This window comes from Varroa destructor, unplaced genomic scaffold, assembly GCF_002443255.2.
Source record: "Varroa destructor unplaced genomic scaffold, Vdes_3.0 BEIS01000005.1, whole genome shotgun sequence".
Lineage (NCBI taxonomy): Eukaryota > Metazoa > Arthropoda > Arachnida > Mesostigmata > Varroidae > Varroa > Varroa destructor.
Window position 1 is genome coordinate 22,862,781 of NW_019211458.1, and position 11,735 is coordinate 22,874,515.

The following is an 11,735-nucleotide window of genomic DNA, read 5'->3' on the forward strand; positions in this document are numbered from 1 at the left end:
GCCTGTTGCGAAACATCATCTCAGGCAAACCGGCGACGTACCTCCTTCTTTACGTCGGTAGCAATGCGCCAGCATAGAGTGATGGCTGAGGTCGCGTGATTAATTGAGGCCACTGCTCTGCCATATACTGTTGCTAGCTAATACGACCCTGTGGAGATAGGAACAAGCCTTCGAATTATCGGGTTGGTACGTAGGGAGGAAGGATTGTAAGCACAGGCGTATGAATGACGAATATATATATTGACATACCAACTTAGAAACGTGCATTCGGCTGCGAACATACAAAGATACATCGACATACAGACACGTAGAGCCGCACATGCCAATAGCTACCACTACCGATGTTACGGACAGTATCAGCTGTGCGAGGGTCGAAGATAATGTTGCAACAGCGAATAGTGGAATGCACGAAAACGGACGAAACCTAAATGGTAGATCGCCAGGAAAAGCTGAAGAGAAAACTGGAGTAGTGGTAGTTGGACGTCGAGCATGATCTTCACTCATTCTGTCTACCTTTAGACGGAGTTGATAGATAGACCATCTGGGAAACTATTCGCTTTCTAAGTCCGCCCACTGCTTCTACCAACCTCGAATCTATGAAGCAGTACGTTACAGCGGTTTCTGCTATAGTATTAGTTTATCCTCCTGGCTTACTTACAGCTGGTTTACACGGTATGCAGTGTCAGGGTGGTGATCTCGCAGGGACCGAACGAACCTGGGCCGATGGAGGCCGGCGATGCGGAAGCCCTTTGCCAAGTCACTACCCCAAACTCAATATACTGCTTTCATCCGAGAGCAAGCTATCCAGCCGCCTAGCTGTTCATTCACTAGTGGCGGCTGTAGAAACCAGACGGTTTTCACCCATTCGCTATCTCGTTAGCCGTTTGCCATAGCAACGTATGTGGAGCTGTTCACTTATGGAATGAAGGAGAAAGCTCATATAGATATACGACTCTCGACTACTTGTTCGTGGCCCGTGCAGCCTCCGGATCCCTTTTCGGTTCTTACGACTGGGACTGTTTCGTAGGCTGCGTCGAGTTCAAGCTGAAAGCGGCTGAATTGCGCCATGTGGCATGAGTGTTGCCATTTTTATATCGTACGGCTAATATAGAGCATCCACAAAATGCAGATTACACTGTAATAGTGGCCAATGACCCTAGTGGTGGCCGCGAAGTCAATATCCTATTCTGATTGGTGGTCCAGTGGAGCTGCAGGCATAGCTATTTCTCTTTTCCATCATCTGTCCATCGTTCATTAGGATGTATGACGCCATAGGCAAACGAAGAGTTCCAGATGTTCCTGCGGCGTGTCGGCAGGTCCACGGACCAGAAAAGTTGGCAGATCAAGGAAACATGGAGGAGACATATGGAGGGCAAAAGGTGGCAGCTGCTGTGTCTTCATCGGCTTCATCGGTTTGGGCCAGCTGGAATGCGTTGTCCCGAACAAAGGATCATTTGTTCTAACCATAGTAGCAGTACTAGCGATACTAGCCGATGTTACTACTCGTGGATGCTATTAATGACTATTAATATTACTGGCTAGAACTAACCAGATGATTCTTATGCAAATATAATCTACTTATTATAATGGCTGTGCCATGGTACGTCCCTTTGGCGACCTTTAGGAGGATCCTGTGTAAGCGAAAAGTGATGAGGTGAACCCACTATAAGAAACGAGAAAATCAGATCACGTAGGCGTTGGTTCATCTATCATTTTATCCAACTCATTAGATGGACGAACATTATCCTGTAAAGGACAAACAGCGAAACCTCTCAAGGAGATTTAATGCGATAGGTATACAGACACGACGCTGCACTGATGCTGCTGATTTGTTGAAATAATACTTAATAACTCTGTGTATTTGTATACTTAAAGTCCGGTATCAAATTTTCGCCTCGCATCGCAAGCGTTTGCAAATTCGTGCAAAAATAGGTCTTTTGTACCATTACAGCGTGGAATCAATTATACACATTTCCACATCTTCTCAACTCGTTGTGGTAATGGAGCCAGGATTGAATATCCCCTCCACATTTCTTTCTTCTTTTACTAAATGAATATGATCTCGATTTGTATTAAACAGTCACACGCATGGGTAATAGATAGTCAAAGTCTAGCCCGAATATAACTGTGCTATCATGCATAAACCGACTTAAACTATATGTACGATAAGCGTATGAGTGGTAAATCGGCTCTTGTAGACACTAGTACTAATTGTAGAAAATCGAAGGGTAGTAACATGCCCAACACCGGCAGTATTCATAGTTCTATGATAAGAAGCGGCGACGTTACCCTAATGTACGATCTATATGGTAGCATGCACGAATTAAATTGCTACTTGTCGAACGTGCGGCACGTACTGTCAACTAAGTAGATACCTGATCAACAGGAAGACGGTCGGCGAGATAGGAATCCAATCTGATGCATCGTATTCCTGTCAGATATGTTGTGCGATTGCGACCGTAGCAACAGCGACAAAAATGGCAGTCGTGAAAATCTTGTTCATAAATGCCACGGTGGGCATGCCGAGTATTTAGCCATTTAGCATATACTTGATATAACGATGTTCTCATACGAGTATTGTTGTTACTATATTTAATGTTGCGTAAATAATAGGACTGTGTCCGAGTTAATAGTTTGACGAAGTGATCGGCTGCTTTGACTCCTGCTACTATCGCTAATGTTCTATTACGTAACTGCCTTGTCATAATTTTGTACTAGCAATTTTATGTCCTTGCTGTTTGTTGATCCATCTCTTCGTTTAGCAAGGCGCCATCTTGTCACCCAGTAGATCTTTAGTAGTATGCACGTAAATGTAGCAGGGAAGGTTGCAAGCTAGCACTCGACTTATGCGTCGTTGTATATAAAGGAGAATTGATTAAAAAGCTATCAGGCAAACTAGTTTATGACTATTAACTATACTTTTTAATGTATATTTGTCACTATCAAAACCGAGTTCCCTACTGACGGTTTCACGGATGATAGATGCAGTCGTATATGATTCGTTGACTATAACTCATATCAGTCATTGTCACACCACTTTGTTCAGCCGACTTCGTTTTGCTCGTAGACGTTTATGATCGTAATTTCCATATGAAACCTGGGTGAGACGACCCTTACCCGAATTACCCAGTTTACATTTCCGTCTCCTTATATGCCGTCTCAACGACTGCAGGGTGGCCCTGGACCTGTCATCGTTGCTATGACCTGAGCGCGATCGAACCATCGCTTAACGCTAAAACTTCCGACGTAGCTAAAGCAAATGGCATTCGTATCACGTGTTTGCTCGGGAAGTATTTGGTGGACGAACGCTCGCTACTCCACAGTTATTGTACTGTTACAGCTGTTACTATGGGCAATGCATCTTGTTAAATAATCAATACCCTGCAAATCCTTTTTTTTTTTTTTTTCTACTGTTCTAGTAATCCTCAAAGTCGCCCTGTTCATTGTTATTGTGAGTGACGTTATATTGAACCACCGTAGTTTCAACTAATGACAATCGCAAATTTACTTGGCGAACGAGATTCAAACTATCCATGACAGACGGCAAACCGTTTGAATCGTTTGTAAGGAATGGCGGCATAAGCGCGGGCAAGTTAGTTTGGAAAGAAGTAAACAATTAAATTCAAAATAGGTCGTCTGTTTGTTTACCTGCGCGTAACGACTAGCGGTCGATTCAAAATCTGCCTCACTTGTAACTCTGAACGCCATTCAGGAACTGTGTAGTCACGACTCAGAGTCCCCACAAAACTGGTATCACTGCCGTGTAGGTTAGTAAAACCATTGTGCTGATGAGGGGTATATGTACCCCTCATCGGGTGGCCGATATACATATATCTGTACGGCTACAAAAATGAACAAGACATCGCTGTCGGTACGGGCATTAAATGCTTGATTATTAATTTTTTTTTTCGCATGATACGCATTAATTTTGAGCCGTTGTACAATGTTCAAGTAATATTGAGCATTCGTAATCAAATTGAAACATGTATCTACATATTTTCAGGATCAGTTCTGATTACGCGTAGACCTTCACGCAAACACGGTGACGTGTAATGTGCTCTTATCGTATTGCAGGCTTGTTGTCAGCAAGATGACATAAACATGTATATATGTTTGTATAGCGTGAACGAGGTGAACTACTACCGAGTGTATCTGCAGGTACAATCCATACTCTACACTTTTCTATTCCTTGTTTATAGCCATTTCACCTTGTGACATGGCTGCGAGCAATAGTAGTAACAGATGTATTATTATTATTATATTATTTATTATTATAGGTGTTCAGTTATGGGTACGCAAATGTACGCATACAGAAGTTTATCTTCATCGACGTTGGAAGCAGCGTCGATCTCTTCGGTCGAGCAAACAATGATTTACCAACGCGTCGGCTGTCTTACCAGCCATGAGAGCTTTCTCTGAACTGTTTGTTTTGTCGAAAGCGTTTATAGTCAAATTTGTAGGCAAACGAAAAGGCAGTTGTTTGTATCATGAGCTTGAACATGAGAGAGAAATAGGTGAATAACGTTACTAGGTGAAAGATCCGTCTCGTAATGAAGATGCGAATCGGTAGGTACTGCACCGCATTACTGTATGAGAGAAAGCCTTGAAGAAACGAGGGCTGACAAGATGTTTGCCCGGGCGGTAGCTGCCAGCATCGGTGTTCCACAGTGGCGGTTCTCGCGTCATTGCTATGAAAGTCTTTGATAATCTTTTATATGCTGAGGCAGCGGAGCGGGGTGTATTGGGTGAAGATGACCATAATGGTCAGACAGGTTCAGCGCAGGTGTATTCAAAGTTAAATGCAGTATAATCATAGAGGTATACTAATTCTTGCAACTGCCGTGGTTGGAAAAAACAACCTAGCCGGGCATGCTCATCACGGGAACGCGAGCTGAACATTACTTGAAGCGGTGGGTGGTAACTGATCGCATAGGTGTGACTGATCACTTTAATGTACGCAAGAAGGTCTGTACAGAGTTGTGCTGCTACGCATCGATGCCGCCAGACTTACAGCTACGCCCGGCTGAGTATCTCATCAGTTTTCACATCTCCATACAATACGATGCATTACACGACGATAAGTACGTAGTCGGCGCTGATGGACCAATTGAAAAAATGATCGTCATGAATTCCATACACTCCGGGTTAAATGGCTGGCAACATTCTGCGGCCGAGCACATACTCCAGACGGCTGACTTCTTGTACGAAAATAGATTGCGTTTTAAATGCAATGCAAACAAGAGATGTAACGGACCGTAACATGTTCGCCTCGGTGGAAGGGTTATTGCTCGTGTCAAGTTCAATATATATACACAAAGCAGATTGATGACAGCGTTTAATAGAATACGATTCCGCGCAGGTGGTAATTCTGATGTTAACAGTGACAAATCTATTGAACAAATGCGCGTGAGTCCACTGGCTGATAGATGCATCTTAGTGAAGTTAAGACAAGCTTCAGACTTCGGAAAGGCCCAGCATCAGTTCTGCAATCTGTAACATTAGTGCACTGCTGTTTAATTGTTCTAGAGGATATTGTCCTTTTTGATACGCCTGCACGAAATTCATTTGATGCTTTTACTTTGTCGTTTGGTCAAGATCGGTTTAGTCTGATTGTATACCACTCGTTCTCTCGATATCGCAAACTCATATTCGGCGGTCGAAACGTACTCGACACTATCTATGTCATGGCAACATATCGCTTATGATCAAATTATATATTTAACAAGCACTTATGAACAGTAGAAAAGAAGGAACATTATTGTAGAGTTTTTTAGGAGTACGATTTGTGTGGCTGCGCGATCCGTGCTCCGTACAGAAAATTGACATTTTGAAAAATGGCATCTGTGTCTAATAACACAGGCGTTGAGTGACGAATACAGCGCAGGCAGAAACCGCCGAATAAGACATGCATAGACTGCGAGTCTAAGTACCGACCGTTCACAGTAAGAAAATCATACTTGTCAGCGAATCTAATTTGGCCTTCTATTTCAATGTAGAGGTATTTGGTCCAGTCACTATTAATTTCCAGTGCTCTATAGCCCCTTTTCTTTTCGTTTCTACCGTTCTTTTAGCTGTTTCAATTCGAATTTTGCGCTCGATGCGTTAGGCACAAAAGCGATCTGCTGATGGTAAGAGGTAAGCAACCTGCCGCTTTTAAGCTTCTACCCAGCCGCTTGTGCCAGTCGCACCTTTTCAGATGGGACATGGCCCGCTAGCGGAAGCAGTGCTAGCTGTTCTAAAGGATGCGAGGACAGCATTGTCTTTGCGCGTCTTGTAGACCACTGGGAGTTAGCTTCTTCTCAAAGTGTCGCCTTTATCGCTTGTTGTTTAACCTTACTCGGATATTCTACTCGGGAGCAGAGACACTACGTTCGTACACAGTACGCCAATTGGTATTCCGTGTAAGTTCTTTTAGATCCCGGTGGAAGACGGACGCAAGCGACACGTATCTCAGTATCGTATCGGACAGATCGTACTGAAAAGGAAGTAACGAGTGGGAGATGCTAAGAGTACACATGTGTAGTATTAGAGGTTCGTCTTATCTACCCTTAGCAACCAATTCTCGGTTTTTGGCTTTACAGTAGCATAAGTTGGTTCCAAACGCCTTCACTTGAGGTTGCAGCAGTAAGACCCGATGTGCGAGAAGTACAAGTAGGGGGGTAAGAACACAGAATAGGAATAAGAAGTAGCTTCGCAGGGGTTGTATATTTGTAAGTGTGAGGTTGTGGTTGTGAGAGGTCCTGAAAGCCTGCTAAGAGCACGATTCATGGCCATAGGAGTAGTCTAGCTGCACTGGTAGTTTCATAGAGAAATAGCCACTCTTCGCAAATTTTTGACATCTCCTTTTCGCTAAGCCCGTTTGTGACCTGGGGTCATAAGAGTTATATGCGTGCCGAGAATAAACTAGTTTCCTCATTAATGTCAGTGTGTTCAATGAATCGCGAGCGTTCAAAATGCAAATAAGTGTTGTCGAAAGGTTCTCTAAATAACCGCGAACACCGGTAGTTGTTTCTTGTATCGAACGGTAGGAATTTAAAAACGAACAAACATTTTGATCGTGTCAGCGTTCGCTCTTACTACAAGTCTCGTACACTCCGGCGGACTAGCCAAGCCATGTCAAGCTTTTCTCGTAAGGGGAGATCCTCTAGAGAGGAAGCGTCAAACGAAAATAAAAAAATAGTGATGAACGGATATGAAGATCAGGGTCTAAGAATCAATCACAAGAGCGGCCCATTTGTGTCACGTAGCTCTACAATACTGGTCCCCTTTTGTCGGAGATCGCGCCTCGCACTCATTTGCCCCGGAGTCGCGAATGGATTTTACATTTCAAACAAAGAAATGGAAGTTCCGACAGCAGTCAAATACAGACTGTCAGTGAAGGCGCGAATAGTTCTCGGTGCTTTTTGAGCGGATAAAAATTGGACAAAGTTCGTGCTTGTGTGCCTGCTAACCTAACTCCTTGCGTTCGTTGCTGCTTTCATTGAAATAATGAGGGATGCAAGAAAAAAGGTGACAAAAAAAGAGGAGGCTCTAGCAGCACTCTTAGTCAGCTAACGATCCAACGGAACGACAGAAGTAGTAGTTGAGTTGCACTGTAAACCGAGCGAAGATAAAGCCCTGATAGGCAAAAGGTGCTAGGACGAGTTAGCAAAACGAATACGGGTAATGAGAGAAAGGCATCAAGACATGAGGGCCATTCTGAGTGGATTGTGGATAGAACTAACTAGGAGATAAGGATCACATGGAGAAGTATCACACAGCAGCGATGAGGTAGCGACAGGCCGTCGCGGTCGAAATGCCAGGTTCGGGAGGAGAGAGATGGGTATCTAAAAGCATAAGGGAGAGAGAGAAAAAGAGTGAAACCGTTGTTCTAGTGGCCACCGTAAGTAAATAAGTGAATCCTGAAAAGTCATACAAAACGAATGGAGGAAACGAATAGAAGAAGTTTTAAAGAGGTTACTATCAAGAGGACCGCTAAAGCAGCAGTGGAAAGCTCAGACGCCTCGTGTCCTCTTACCACCTGCTCCTATTTCTGGGCCTGTGCTTCAGACGCGCACGCGTGCTCTAATGCAGCATAGTGATTTGGCCAGCTGCGCTACAAATGCTGAGTGCGAAGCTCACTCTACACTCTCCAGTATAACCGAATTTTACAAGTTTGAATGACCTTCAGTACCCCCCGAGAGGTGCAGCGACATTCAGGAGCAATGCCTCGAAGTCAAAAAGCTTTTCGCAAACGCGTGAATATGCTATTGTATTGTAGGCGGCTCGCCTTCTGTCTTTTTCTCAAGCAAGAAAAGTAAAAAAGGTAGGTGAAAATGACTGTGGAGTCGCATCACAGGCATCTGAAAGAAGTAGCAGTTTGGTTTACACTGGCATAGCTCTACAGTGGATGAATTCCTTTATGGGGTTCGTGATATGCGCTCGTGCTATTACGACGAGTGCTGAATGTAAGTACGATGTGAGCCAGGCACGTATATAGATGAGAAACCTTTCTAGTGCACGCTAGTAAGTTTCAATGTCCCGTTTGCTCAAAAAAATGAGGTAGTTATATGGGGTTTTTGATGTTTTCTGCTTTTTTTACGAAAAAGGAATAAGCGAAGTTATAGTACGCATATTATTCGTGGACTGTGCATGCTCTGTTCCATCATTCCTTATAATACAGTGATGTTCGTGTTTGTATATTCCTTGTTATTAATTGTATTAGAAAGGCAGATAGTTCATGTTATTAATTTGTAAGAGATCCTAAGGGAGTCAACAAGTTACAAAAATACAATTGTAAAAAAAAACACGATTTGATGTGAGTATATTCATTTAAGTTTATAACAATGAAATGGTGTGTAACCACGGATAATCATAGCTACAAATCAGTGTTCTAAGCCTGTATAAGTGGATATAAATCGGTGCACAACATTTTGTAAGACGAATACAGGTGTTAAAGGACAGCGACTCCAGTGGCCGGGCTCAAAACCCTCCGAACAGTAGTCCTGACCTATTATTACTCTGCTAGAGTTTTTCTCCGAGAACGTAAACGCGTCGATCCGTATCCTTAGAGAAAATCGTACCTCTATTTACAGCCTTACTCGGAATTATATCAAATAGTTTGAAATTTCCCAAACGTGCTTTTCTACACATTTCCCAAAATTTATGAACTTTTTAAAGACCTAGCTTCATTTCTTCTTTAGCGGAGTCTTAAACAGTTTTATTGTAAATAACATACGTACGGTTAAGTGTTATATCTAGTTACTCATGTCCAGATTCAGGCATAGCTGTGAGTTAATTAAGTTTTTATTACTCTTTTCATTAAACGTGTACAGGAAACACCACGATAGAAAGCTGTTTCCGAGCAGTGAGAATAGTTATTGGACCATTTTATATCGATGAAATACGACGCATATAAAGTATACGTGCGGTCTGTATTAAAGAACGAAGTGAAGTTTATGCTAGACAACGCTTTGTGCTATGAAGCTGTTGGTAGTTGTTAGGACTAAACTTCTCGGATAGTCCCAGCTGGTTGAAAACAAAAACGAAGTTAGTAACTATTGGAACTGTTCCGTATATGGGATGCAAGTATACTGCGTACGGCGTGCCTTACGTGAGTAACAAATAGCAACGCTACCTTTACTTCAAGTCGGATCTGTGTGAGCGCACGAGGGCCAACTAGTTTTGCCGTGTCGATCGTGGGAGCTACTAGATCGTAGAAAACGATTTTATTGCAAGCTTTCTTTTCCTTTATTTCGCTTCAAAAAAGACGCTGGGGATCCGCGAACTGAGTAGGCGTCCTACCTTGAGCGCCTAAGTATGGTATCGGCAGATTGGGAACTTCTGATAAACCTGTGTACGTTAAGGAAGCTATGTGGAACTCAATTTGCATAGATACTGCCAATCTGACGTTAATGGTATGAAATAAGAAATGTTATTTCTTTAAAGTGATACGCCGAAAGTGAGGACGTGACGGAATCGAGAAAAACACCATCCGTCAATAGGCCGTTCGCCGTCACCTTGGCAGCAGCACTCTATAAAACAGAATTCCGGCATGCTCCACATTGACCTCCGTCGCTTCATTTTGTGTTGAAGTTCCATGAGAACTGCTAGCTTTGGGCAGGATGCAAAAAATTAAGAGCAGATCGTGCAACTTGGTCATCGCACTTCAAGGTAAACTCGATTAAATCACAGCATCGACCTTTTACTTTGTTATTTTGAGCTACTTTTTTAGTGTAGCTTAACTACAGTATACACAGATAATGTTGACTGCATGAGAGTGGCGAAGGTTGTCTGGCCGAGCTGCTGGCCTAGACTGTGCTTAGACGACGGTCTCACCACTGGCCCATTCCCTTCAGGGACCGTTGCTTCTAGCAATGATGCTTCTGCTGCTGGTGATTACTTGGCAGCCTCCAGGGTCCATTCCGTAATATAGCCCTCTCCCTAACCACACTTAGGCTACAGACCAAGCGCCGGTACATTTGGCTGTATAGAGAAATTCGATGGAGGAGACAGCATGGGCACAGCCCGAGATGGAAAGAGATATAAAAGAGACCGTTTCAGATTCCCAGATTCTTTGCCTAATGTATCCCGCTAAAATGTGGCCATAAAGGGAAAGACTAAGAACGTATCCGCAGATTAGACCCATTGCTCTTTCGCCCGTCTGTCAGCTACTACCTTTCGAACCAGTTGTCCAATAATATGAGACAGAACAAATCAAATTGGTACCGAATTATATTGGCAGGGAAATATGACATGCAGGGAAATACGACATACGGCTTTGGAAAAAGGATGGTTCATTGTTTTATTGTTGATCTACAGGACTATATTTCAGTATTGGTCTTTGGTGGTTGCGACTGGATAGGGCGTTCAAGGACGACGACAACTATGTCTGTGATCATCACGGTCCTTCAAGCCGAGACGTTCGGCTTCGCCGGCCTTCGCTATAGTAGTCACTGGGCACACGTTGCTGCATGTCGATGGCCAAAAATGGGATTCTCGGAGGAGGAAAACAAGGAAATGAAGAGACCTTGCAGATAAAAAAGCCAAGCTTCATACAAAGGAAGATGAACAAGAGAGACAAAAAAAAAGAACCGAAAAGCGATAGAGTTATACCATTGAGTTTTGATAAACGAGGGCAGAAGAAGACTAGAGAAGATGTGGCAGACAAGGGAGCCTGAAAATATGGAGAAATCCCTACATGATGACATTGACAAAAATGAGTACGATAATACGAAACTCGAAAGGGTCATCAACCACTGTCTTTTTCTGTCACCCTTGTCCGTTTCGCCTACTTCCTCACTCGTGTCCTGTTTCTATTTGTGCCAGGACTATGTAGCTAGCTGCAGTCTACATAGTTGACTCAAGAGCGCCTTCCGGAAGGGCTGCTTCAATGGTGGCTCTTCCGGCCTTTGTTCGACAATTGGGGATTACAAACTTGCGACTGCTACATAATGACGTATCGCTGTACACCATAAAGGATAAAGGCATCCACGTTGTCTGCCGTAGTCGCACGGGAACCAGCAGTGCGGCAGATGAGATTGGTTGAAGAATAGTTATCTACATACGCGTGAGCAAAGCGCAGTAAACGGACTGTTATCGGACAGTCATATGACGAGCCTCATATCACGAAGCACGCATATATAAACCAATAGAGGGATATAATAATAGAAGTAGACGGTATTGGCGTTCTTATCGATGACAGCGAAATCCGTCTTTGGGGCGTTTCTTTTTAAGACGACATTTGCGTCGCGGGT

At 43.4% G+C, this 11,735-nt stretch overlaps 1 protein-coding gene across 2 annotated transcripts in view; it reads left to right on the forward strand.

Moving 5' to 3' along the window:
* The window catches only part of LOC111250702 (zwei Ig domain protein zig-8-like), a 318,518-nt gene that overhangs the window by 235,031 nt on the left and 71,752 nt on the right, over window positions 1-11,735 (forward strand). The gene's annotated exons all lie outside the window — the stretch shown is intronic.